Source organism: Sus scrofa, chromosome 12 (genome assembly GCF_000003025.6).
Source record: "Sus scrofa isolate TJ Tabasco breed Duroc chromosome 12, Sscrofa11.1, whole genome shotgun sequence".
NCBI classification, from domain to species: Eukaryota; Metazoa; Chordata; class Mammalia; order Artiodactyla; family Suidae; genus Sus; species Sus scrofa.
This window is the reverse complement of record NC_010454.4, coordinates 48,620,955-48,633,456: the sequence shown is the minus strand read 5'-3', so window position 1 is coordinate 48,633,456 and position 12,502 is coordinate 48,620,955. Positions and strand designations below refer to the sequence as shown.

Sequence of the window (12,502 nt, the reverse complement as noted above, 5' to 3'; positions counted from 1 at the left end):
TTCTGCCCGCAGCTTGGGAAATTCCACATGCCATGGGTGCAGCCCTAAAAAGCAAAATAAATAAATAAATCTTAGCTGGGATTTTGATTAGGAGTGCATTAAATGTATACATAAAACTTAGAAGAACTGACATCTTTTTGTTTTGTTTTGTTTTTTGTTTTTTGTGCTTTTTTTTTTTTTTTTTTTTTAATTTCTTGGGCCACTCCTGCAGCATATGGAGGTTCCCAGGCTAGGGGTTGAATCAGAGCTGTAGCCACTGGCCTATGCCAGAGCCACAGCAACGTGGGATCCGAGCCACGTCTGCAACCTATACCACAACTCACGGCAACGCTGGATCGTTAACCCACTGAGCAAGGCCAGGGATCGAACTCAAAACCTCATTGTTCCTAGTCGGATTCGTTAACCACTGAGCCATGACAGGAACCCCAGAAGAACTGACATCTTAATTTTAGCTTCTAATCTATAAAAAATGGTGTATATCTATTTATGTACATCTTCTTTAACTTCTCTCAGTAGTTTTCCGTTAGAAGAAATTACATATTTCATTAGATTTCTTCCTCCATATGATGTGTTTTGATGCTATTATAAATACTATTTTTGTTTTGCAATTGCTTAATGCAAGTATACAGAAATGCAATGGATTTGTGTATAATGACCTTGCATTTTTTGTTCTCGCTAATTCATTTATTAGTTCTAATAGAGCTTCTTTGGGTAGATTCCATAGTGTTTTCTACATGCACAATTATGTCATCTGCAAATAATAACAGTTTTACTTCTATCTAATCATTATGCCTTGTTTCCACTATTAGAGGAAAATGGTTCACCATTAAGTACAATGTCAGCTGAGGTTTGTTTTAGCTGCTCTGTAGCAGATTGGAAAAGTTCCCTTCCATTTCTGATTTGCTGAGATTTTTCAAAATCATAAATACATAGTTTTAAATGCTATCAATGATTTTTAAAACATCTATTTAGATAAGCCTACATTTTCTCCCTTATTTTGTTAGTGAGGTGAATTGCATTGATTTGTTTTTTAATGTTAAACCAATGCTGCATTCCTAGTATAAACTTCTTGGTATTCTAAATTTTTTTTGTTTGAACTTTTTGCCATATATACTTATTAAAAATTAATCACTTAAAATTTTAATGTATACAAACGTAAATGAGCAGGGCTATTTCTGAACATTTACCCTACAGAAAAATAGGACAAATGTGTTCATGGATGTTTGTTGTCGCTTTTTTGTGTGTGTCTTTTTTCGTCTTTTTAGGGCCACACCCGTGCATGCGGAGGTTCCCAGGCTAGGGGTCTAATTGGAGCTGCAGCTGCCAGCCTGGGCCAGAGCCACAGCAACGCCAGATCTGAGCCGCATCTGCAACCCACACCACAGCTCACGGCAACGCTGGATCCTTAACCCACTGAGTGAGGCCAGGGATCGAACCCAAAACCTCATGATTCCTAGTCGGGTTCATTTCCCCTGCACCACAACAGGAACTCTGCTTTTTTTAATATATAATATCAAAAAAAAACTATAAACAACCCAAATAGCTACCATTAAGGAAGTGGTAAATAGATTAATTTATATTCAGCCAATAGAATAGTAGTCAGCCATTAAAACTCATAATATATGTCCATATATGGGCATAGAAATAAGATTTAGATAGTTTTTCAAACTTAAAACACAGGTAACAGGGAGTTCCCATTGTTGCTCAGCAGTTTGCAAGCCTGACTAGCATCCATGAAGACGCAGGTTCCATCCCTGGCCTTGCTCAGTGGGATAAGGATCCGGCATGGCTGTAAGCTGTGGGTGGAGGTCGAAGACACTGCTTGGATCCCAGGTTGCTGTGGCTGTGGCTGTGGCATAGTCCAGTGGCTACAGTTCTGATTGGACCCCTAGCCTGGAAACCTCCATATGCGTGGGTACAGCCCTAATAGACAAAAAGATAAATAAATAAATAAATAAAATGCAGGTAAAAACCATATGTGTAGAGTGACTCCAGTTTACACCCCCCCCCAAGAAAAAGATCTAGAATAATGAGGTAGATCAATAAATATTTTGAGGGAGTTCCGCAGGTGGTATAGTGGAAATGAATCTGACTAGGAACCATGAAGTTGTGGGTTCGATCCCTGGCCTTGTTGAGTGGGTTAAGGATCCGGCACTGGTGTGAGCTGTGGTGTAGGTTGCAGATGAGGCTTGGATCTGGCGTTGTTGTGGCTGTGGTGTAGGCCGGCAGCTATAACTCCGATTGGACCCCTAGCCTGGGAACCTCCATAAGCCGAGGACGCGGCCCTAAAAAACAAAAAATAAATAAATAAATAAACATTTTGACATGAAGAAACCTCCAAGACATTCAATTAAGTGAAAAAAAAAATAAAGTTGAAGAACAATACATATAGCATAATCCCGTTTATGGCAAAACAAAACCAAAAAATATATTGTATATATACATATAGTTTTGTGTGTCAATGTTCTTTGCTGGCAAGCAATGCAAACGAATTGGCTAATTTAAGAAAACAACAGCAAGAGTTTATTGAGTAATTAGGGATCCACCCCCCCCACCCCGAGACTTAAGGAAAATGTGAAGAATCAGGTCTCAGAAAGAAGAGAAATCACGCAGCCCTAGGGAGCTGTTGAGAATCAACCAACGGTAGGCTCCTCACATTACTGCTCTTAGAATGAACACACTCCAAGAGGTGTTTTCATTTTCCAAACCAATATCCAAATTGCAGGGAGAAAGATTTTGACTGGCCTCGCTTGAGGTCACACACATGGTCATTCTTTGGTCGACAACCCTGGAGACCATATCTGATAAGGATGGTAAAATTGGAGGACTATTTGTGCAGACAAAAATGGTCTCTTTGGTATACAAATACACACGTTTTCTCGGGGGAGTGCATAGTCTTTTCCATACAATGGTGAAATGGTACCCCCTGGATTTGTGCAATTGAGCTGCTGTGGAAAGGACATTTACACTATTAACTTTTGAGCATCTACGTTATCTGAATTTTGCTATAAGGAGAAGGTATTCTTGTGCTCTCTTTGCTGAGGCCAGAGCTGCCTGTGGCTCCAGTCCATGACAAACGCCAATATTAGAAAACGAGACTCACACAGGAAAAATGGTGGAGACAAGAAATGAGAAGAAGGAAGAACTTGATGAGCCCTACGCCCTGGGTCCAGTCATGCCGAGGCCACCTCCACCTTTTCCCTTTTTAAGGTTTAGAAGTGTGAGCCACTAAATCCTTACCCCCACCCACTTTTCCTTAAATTCGTTTTCATTCGAGCTGCAATTGAAAGAACTGCAAGTGAGAGTAAGGAAAGCCATCAATGATGTTTGTATAACCACCGTAGCAAGTAAGTTTGTAAAAAATAGCACTGAGGAGTTCCCTTGTGGCCACGGATTAAGTACCCAGTGATGTCACTGCAGTGGCTCAGGTTGCTGCTGTGCCACTGTCAACTGGAGATCCATTCACAACAATGTGAATATGCTTAACGCTTATGAACTATACACTTAAAAATGGTTCACCCCCAAATTTTGTTATATGTTTTTACCACAATAAAAATATTATCATATATCTATAAATCTAAAAGGGGTATTAAAATAATAACACCATGACCAGGAATGATTTATTCTAGGGATGTTAGGGTTGTTTGACATTTGAAAATGTATTAATATAATTTATCACAGCAATTGAACTAAGGAAAAAAACTATATGATCATCCTAGTGAATGACAAAAAAAGCCTTTAATAAAAATCGAGGGAGTTCCCGTCGTGGCACAGTGGTTGACGAATCTGACTAGGAACCATGAGGTTGCGGGTTCGGTCCCTGCCCTTGCTCAGTGGGTTAACGATCCGGCGTTGCTGTGAGCTGTGGTGTAGGTCACAGACGCGGCTGGGATCTGACATTGCTATGGCTCCTATTAGACCCCTAGCCTGGGAACCTCCATGTGCCATCGGTATAGCCCTAAAAAGACAAAAAAAATTTTTTCCTCTTTTTTAGAAGAATAAATGCTCATTAAAATATTGAAACAACATATAAGGTAAAAAGTAAACATTTCTCACTGTTCTATCAATTCCCTTACTCAGAGGTAATCACCTTCAATAGACTCTTTTCTTCGTATCTGAGGTACACAGTTGGATTTTGAAAAATAAAACTGAGATCATAATATACGAGCACATATATATAATATATTAGCTAAATATTTTTTAAACTCAACAAAATAGCATGGACCAATTTCTAGCTTGGTGCTACAGATTTACCTTCTCTTTAATGGCTTCACAGTATTTCAGAATGTAAATGTACAATAATTTATTTAACTGTTCCCTACTGAGGAATTTTAAGTTGTTTTAACCTTTTTTGCTATTAAAAATGCTTTAATGAAGAGCTCTATGCATAAATATTTCTTCACTTGTGAAGGATCGTCTTTTAGAATTGAAATTGCTGGGTCAAAGAATATACAGTTTAAACTTTTTCACAGATACTCTCAAATTATCCTTTAAAATAATTTATAGTCAGAGAGTTAGAGAACATCCATTTATTCGTATTCTCACAAACAAGGAAATAATTATAATTCTTACCACGTTCGCCCATCTGGTAAATGAGATCCCCTCCAAAAGTCATTATTTGTAGATTATATGATCACATACCTGGGAAAAAAACAAGAAAATTAACTAAATAAAGTTTAGCCTAGAGAGCTGGTTGTGTCTGAAGGAAAGCACTTCAGCCTTGGAGGAAGTATAAATTGTACTCCGGAGGGTAATTTCTCAGCATGAGTAAAAAATATAAAAAATACGCATCTCTTCTGACGCAGCAATCAAAATCTGGGATTTCTTTCCCTAGGGAAGTGAAGAAATGTACAAAGATTTAGCTACAATATTTTTTACTGATGCATGGTTTATAGCTATGAAAAACTGAAAACAATCTAAATGTCCAACAACAAGGGAGAAGTCAAACAGAGGATCACTCATTCATACAATCACACACAACACATCCATTAGAAGCGATGTTGTAGGGAGTTCCCATCGCGGCTCAGGGCTAACGAACCTGACTAGTATCCATGAGGACTCAGGTTCGATCTGGCCCTGCTCAGTGGGTTAAGGATCTAGTGTTGCCAAGAGCTGTAGTGTAGGTCCAAACGCAGCTTCGATATGATATTGCTGTGGCTGTGGAATAGGCCAGCAGCTGCAGCTCTGATTTGATCCCTATCCTGGGAACTTTCATAGGCCAAAGGTGCACCCTAAAAAAAACACACACACACACAAAAAAAAAAAAAAAGAAGAAGAAGTGATATTGTAGATTAAAATGTATTGACAATATTTCAAGTTTTAGTGCTCAATGAAAAAGATGACAAAACATATACAATATGATACAAATAAAAATGTGTGTATGTGTATATATATATATATATATATATAGGCATATATAGTTCTGTATTATTCATCACATTGATCTTGGTCAAATTTGATCTGCTGTAAAGGTAAATTTGCTTTGAAACCCAAGCCAAAATACCCATCCAAATGTAAGCTTAGCACCTGAGATCCCAGCTAAGCTACGAGGAGTGGATGCAAATATAAAGCTCAGAGATAATCCTGACATAAAAAGAAATGCCTGTTCTGGGACCTGAAAATGAGGCTTCTTAATGAAATTACCAGCTGTTTGAATAACCTCTTTTTGTTTACAAAGAACACAAGCTCTGCCAGCATGTCTCAGCGTTGTTTTAAGCACCCCTTGGGACCCTGAGGACCCCACATGGCTCCTGTCATTTAGAAGCTTATCCAGTGGTTGAAAGAATCCAAACAAGTTGCTTTCAGCTCAACACTGCAATGTCCCCAGTAAAAAGGAGGACCAGTGTTTGCTCTGTGACAATTCCCTGTTTTCCCAGACCATGAATCAGCCCCATTGTCTCACCTGCCTCTGTGCATCATTCATTCTGTACATCACAGCTAATGGCAAAAGCAGGAACATGGCAAAGAAAGTGAGACTCTGGGCAAAGAGAATTCCAGGCCCCAGTATTTAATTCTGCTTGTAAAGGGTCAGAATTTCACAGGGGCTGCTTCAGAGAAATGGCTGGAAATGTATCAAAAGGCTAATTTCAAGGAGAGTGTCTAATTTACACAATAATACTTGGCAGTTAACTGGCATTTTTTTCATCCAGAGGTGGAGGTGTTTCCAAATGTGAATGTACAAAAATGCTCTGGGCACCACACCACGTCAGACTTTTCTTTCCTTCCTCCACTGCCTTCCCTTCTACCCCAGTTCCTTTCCTCGCTCTTCCTCCCTGTTCCTTCCCAGCTAGAAAGAAATGATAGTTTAATCTAGGTAATCTAGTTTAATCTAGGTAATACTAGTTTAGCCTAGCTAATACTCTCCTCTTGTGCAAGCTGATTGTTCGCTCAGCTGGCCTAATCCTTTGCATGCAATTTATTTTATAAAGAATAAAAGGGAGGAGTTCCCGTCGTGGCGCAGAGGTTAACGAATCTGACTAGGAACCATGAGGGTGCAGGTTTGATCCCTGGCCTCGCTCAGTGGGTTAATGATCTGGTGTTGCCGTGAGCTGTGGTGTAGGTCGCAGACCGGCTCAGATCCCAAGTTGCTGTGGCTCTGGCACAGGCCGGCGGCTACAGCCCGGATTCAACCCCTAGCCTGTGAACCGCCATGTGCCGCAGGAGCGGCCCAAGAAATGGCAAAAAGACAAAAAAAAAAAAGGATTAAAGGGAGAAAATTTTTGTCTTTAGGTCATAGCACCCATTGCCCAAACAACTCTTTTTTTTTTTTTTTTTTTTGGTCTTTTTTGTCTTTTGTCTTAGGGCCATGCCCACGGCATATGGAGATTCCCAGGTTAGGGGGTCAACTGGAGCTGTTGCTGCCGGCCACAGCCACAGCCACAGCAATGCCAGATCCAAGCCCAGTCTGTGACCTACACCACAGCTCACGGCAACGCCAGATCCTTAACCCACTGAGGGAGGCCAGGGATCAAACCCTCAACCTCATAGTTCCTAGTCGGATTTGTTTCCGCTGCACCACGATGAGAACTCCCCAAACAACTCTCTTTAAATCCCCAGAAACCAATTCAAGGTCATGTCTTTCTACTCGGTGATAACTCAGCTTACCTCTAGTGTACTACTTAGGATTCTTTGGTTGTATTTGAGCTAGCTTAAGAAAAAAGGGGCAATTTTTATGATAGAGGTACTTTCACAGCACCAAAGGACGGGTAGGCAGTGAGGCCACTGAAAGGGTCTAGAATCAGGAAGAATAAAGCAGTCTTGAGCCCCCACCTCTCCCTCCCTTCTTCATTCCTTTCCTCTCTGTATATCTGCTTTTCTTTCTCCTCTGATCCACTTGACATGCAGAATATAGCTGCCAGATAGCTCCCAGTTCACAGGTTAAAATTCCAGCCAACTGCAGAATGTTTCAGTTCAATCCTAAATTTCCCAAAGAAATAATCTAACCATCAATAAGGGTGGCTTGTCCCCCTCTGGTGCAGACAGCCACGGCCAGGGAGGCAGAGTCACATGGTAGCAAGTGGCTCCTAAGGGCCCACTCCCATGACGTGGTGCCGTGGGTATGCTTCCAGGAAAAAGTGAATAACTAGTGGGCTGGAGAAATGACTGAAAACATAAACCAAATCCGTTTATTTATGTGATATTGAATTATTTAGGAACGGGTTTTTTTCTTTTTTCTTTTCTTGTTGAAGCTCAAGAATATTCCTTTTAAAATATTTCTAGAGTTCCCTGGTGGCCTAGTTAAGGATTCAGCCTTAACACTGAGCAGTTGTCACTGTTGTGGCTCAGGTTTGATCCCTGGCCCAGGACCTTCTGCATGCCATGAAGACAGACAAAAAAAAAAAGTTAAAAAATATTTCTAATTACATTTTTATACAGTGAAGTTTGCATGATCAAATGACTATCCTCTTGGATCCCAGTTGTACCAAATCTCTTAGCCTTTCTAGTTTTCAAGGACCAGTAAACTAAAAATTAAGCAGTGAATATTGACGTTTGCTTCCAGTGCTCCCAAGTACTGGAAAGATTTATGGGAATAACTCGGATCTTGGAAAAGGCAGCTAGTGTTTACTGAAGGTCAATAAAGTATTGAAAATAGCATGGAAAGCTTTGTCATCTTGGCCAAATGCTTAGCTTCCCTGGATCTCTTCATCGGTAAAATAGGAGTAGTAAGATTTTTATTCCTACCTCTTGGGGTCAATTGTGGGTCAAGTGAGTTACATGAACTTTTAACTATAAAAAATAGTAGTATAATAGCGTCATGTGTAACCCCAGGCCTCACCAGACTTTGGTACAAATGAGGAAAAGAGCCATTATATACAACATAATATGGCAGTTAAAAACAAGGTGGTTTCAACAAATGGTGCAAGAAAAACTGGACATCAATATGCAAAAAAAAGAACCTTGATCTGTAGCTTGAACTATATATAAAAACGGACTTGAATTACAGATCCAAATGTAAACCTAAAACTACTAACCTTCTGGGATAAAATGGAGGAGAAAATATTTGTGATTTAAGATTAGGTAAAAACTTCATAGATATAAATACAAAAAGCATGAACCATGAAAGAAAAAAATTGAAAAAGTAGACTCATCAAAAGGAAAACTTCTGCTCTTAAAGAGACACTGTTTTGTTTTGTTTTTGTCTTTTTTTGGTCTTTTTGTCCTTTTTAGGGCCACACCCACGGCATATGGAGGTTCCCAGGCTAGGGATCTAATCAGAGCTGTTGCTGCCGGCCTACACCAGGGCCACAGCAACCCCAGATCCAAGCTGCGTCTGCCACCTACACCACGGCTCATGGCAACGCCAGATCCTTAACCCACTGAGGGAGGCCAGAGATCGAACCCTCAACCTCATGGTTCCCAGTCAGATTCATTAACCACTGAGCCATGAAGGGAACTCCAAGACACTATTAAGAAAATGAAATGATAAGACACAAACCGGAAGAAAAGATTTGCAAATCATCTGATAAAAGATTTGTATCCAGAATATATAAAGAACTCACACACTTGGAGTTCCATGGTGGCCTAGCAGGTTAAAGGATCTGGCATTGCCACTGCTGTGGTGCTGGTTTGATTCCTGTCCTGGGAACTTCTTCATGCCATGGGCATGGCTTAAAAAAAGAGAGAGAGAGAGAGAGAGAGAACTCTCACACTCAATAGCATGAAAACAACCCAATTTTTAAATGGTAAAAAAAATTTGAACAGGTGCTTTACTCAGGTTGTTGTAGGGATAAAATGATAGAAGCAAAGCATTTAGTGCTCAGAGTGAAAACTCAATAAGGTGTTATGTTTCAAAAAATTAAAACTAGTACTTTACATCCAAAGGAAAGGAAAACAGGTTATTGAAGAGATATATAGACTCTCATGTTTACTGCAGCATTATTCACAATAACCAAGATTTAAATATATATAAAATGGAATTACAGAGTTCCTGTAGTGGCGCAGTGGTTAACAAATCCAGCTGGGAACCATGAGGTTTCAGGTTCAATCCCTGGCCTCGCTCAGTGGGTTAAAGATCTAGTGTTGCTGTGAGCTGTGGTGTAGGTCACAGACACTCGGCTTGGATCCCACCTTGCTGTGGCTGTGGTGTAAGCTGGAAGCTGTAGCTCCGATTCGACCCCTAGCCTGGGAACCTCCATATACCTCGAGTGCAGCCCTAAAAAGCAAAAAAAAAAGAATAAATAAATAAATAAAAATAGACATTCAACTTGCTGAGCGACTAGATCTTTATTCCTCTCACTAGAAGAAACGATACTTATGTGATGCAATAGAGGTGTTAGCTAACAATGGCAATCGTATTGCAGAATAAATGTATGCGATCAATACACTGTACTTCCTAAATTTACACAATCTCATGTGTCAATTATATCTTTTTTTTTTTTTTTTTGTCTTTTTGTTGTTGCTGTTGTTGTTGTTGCTATTTCTTGGGCCACTCCCGAGGCATATGGAGGTTCCCAGGCTAGGGGTTGAATCGGAGCTGTAGCCACCAGCCTACGCCAGAGCCACAGCAACGCAGGATCTGAGCCGCGTCTGCAACCTACACCACAGCTCATGGCAACGCCGGATCGTTAACCCACTGAGCAAGGGCAGGGACCGAACCCGCAACCTCATGGTTCCTAGTCGGATTCGTTAACCACTGCGCCACGACGGGAACTCCTCAATTACATCTTAATTTAAAAAACGTTATTGTCCATCCACTTCTGTGATTTTTATCCTGAGGATCAAGAGCAACACATGGATTTACTGGCTCTGCTCTTTAAGATGTCTGCATTGGCCTCCACTTGTATGAAAGCAACCATCTTGCCTCTGTCTCACTGGTGTTGTGTTCCAGTCAGAGCTGCTTTGGTTGTAAGAAAAAGAAATCGCTGGAGAGAAGTGAAAGTTTAGTATAAAAATAGATTGGAGAAAAGCAAAAACGAGCCAGGAGCTTCAAGGAAGGGCAAGAGCCAATCATTTTGGTACCAGTGACCCTTCTCTGATGGTTTATCTACTGCTAGAGACACATCTGCTCAGCTTCCAGCTCCCTCAGAAATGTCTTTCTCCCAGTCTTATTTCTTCCCGCATCTGGCTTGCACACACCCAGACATGCTGCCTTCTTCTCGATGCTCCGTGGCATTTCCATTCAATTGGCTCCCTGAGATTAACAACTTCCTTCTGTTTGTTTATTTCCTTGGAGAGGACTGTGTTAGGTCAAGCTCATCTTTTTCAACTGGGCCGCATAAACTACAAATAGCTGCCCTCTTGGTGGATTGGCTCCCTTGAGATAAAATGTCCACCCCTTGACCAATCAGCTTTGGTCCCTCATATTTCCTGGTTAGTAAAAGTAAGTATTATCATAAGAATTTATCATGCTAATTTGATATGTGACAAACAAGATTCTACTTTAATCTGCATTTTTATTAGGAAGACCGAACATTTCTATTTATGTGTTGGTAATCTCTCTTTGCTTGTTTATTTTTAATGTTCTTAGTGTGTTTTTCTATTGCAGTACCCATCTTTCCCTTGCTGGTTAGTAAGACTATTAACCACTTGTCTATTAACATAGCTTGCAACTGTTTCCCCCAGTTTGCCATTTGTATTTTAACTTTGTGGTGGGATTTGGCAGGAAGAAGTTTTTCTGTTTGTTTGTTTTGTTTTGTAGTCAGAATTGTTATCCTTTCCTTCAAGCGTTCCACCCTTACGGTCATATTTAGAAAGTCCTTTGGCTCCCCAAGATTATAATAATGTTCATTTATTTTCTTCCTGGAATGTTTATGGTTTCAGTTTGTGCATTACTTGGTGTGTGGTATAGGGTAGAAATAATAGTAGCTAGCATTTATGAGGCACGTTTTGTGTGATAGGCACCATGTTTTTATTTTTTAGCACCCATTATCTCTTTTAATCCTCATAGTCATATGAGGTAGTCACTTTTATTACCTTATTTTTAAATACAGGAGAAATGAGGCTTAGGGAGGTTGAGTATCTTGCCTGCAATTACACAGCTCATCAGTGGCAAAACTGGCATTCAAACCCTGTGTATCTACTTTCAGAGGTCTTAATTGTTGCTGTGTATATTATCTCACTTCCTCCAAAAATCATTAGTCATTTGTAAAATCCAGCATTTCTCTCACTGATTGAAATGCCACTCTTACCATCTAGTAGTGTTTGCTAAGTTCCTGGGTCTCTTTTGCCCATTCTTTTCATTTATTTATTTATTTATTTATTTATTTATTTATTTATTTGTCTTTATGCTATTTCTTGGGCCGCTCCTGCGGCATATGGAGGTTCCCAGGCTAGGGGTCGAATCGGAGCTGTAGCCACCTGCCTACGCCAGAGCAACAGCAACGTGGGATCCCAGCCGCGTCTGCAACCTACACCACAGCTCATGGCAACGCCGGATCGTTAACCCACTGAGCAAGGGCAGGGATCGAACCCACAACCTCATGGTTCCTAGTCGGCTTCATTAACCACTGCGCCACGACAGGAACTCCCCATTCTTTTCTGTTCTATTGATTCTTCCGTCTATTCCTATGCCAGTTACATACTGTTCTAATGACTGCTGCATTATTTATACATTCTATTACCTGGGAGGCCAAGTCATCCCTAGATGCTCTTCTTTTTCAAAGTTTTCTTATCTTTTCTTATGTATTTATTCTCCAAGAAAAACTTCAGAATTATGTTGTAAAGTCCCCAAGACTTTCCACTGAGATTTTTGCTGAAAATGTTGGGGGCTGGGGATACCTTGCGTGCTGAGTTGAGTTCATCAGATTCCTCAGTTTATTTATTTTTTCTTTCTTTCTTTTTTTTTGGGGGGGGGAGGGGGGCACTTCTGTAGCTTACGGAAGTTCCTGGGCTAGGGACTGCAGCTGCCAGCCTATGCCACAGCCATAGCAATGCCGGATCCAGGCTGTATCTGCAAACTATGCCACAGCTTGTGGCAATGCCAGATCCATAACCCACTGAGTGAGACCAGGGATTGACGCTGTATCATCATGGAAAACAGTCATGTTCTGAACCCACTGAGCCA

At 40.6% G+C, this 12,502-nt stretch overlaps 1 protein-coding gene across 1 annotated transcript in view; it reads right to left on the bottom strand.

Moving 5' to 3' along the window:
* PAFAH1B1 (platelet activating factor acetylhydrolase 1b regulatory subunit 1) overlaps positions 1-12,502 on the bottom strand; it is a 168,508-nt gene that overhangs the window by 102,380 nt on the left and 53,626 nt on the right. Inside the window, exon 4 of the mRNA XM_005657017.3 lies at positions 4,573-4,641. The gene's annotated coding sequence lies outside the window, so the exon portion shown is untranslated. The remainder of the gene's footprint in view (positions 1-4,572; positions 4,642-12,502) is intronic.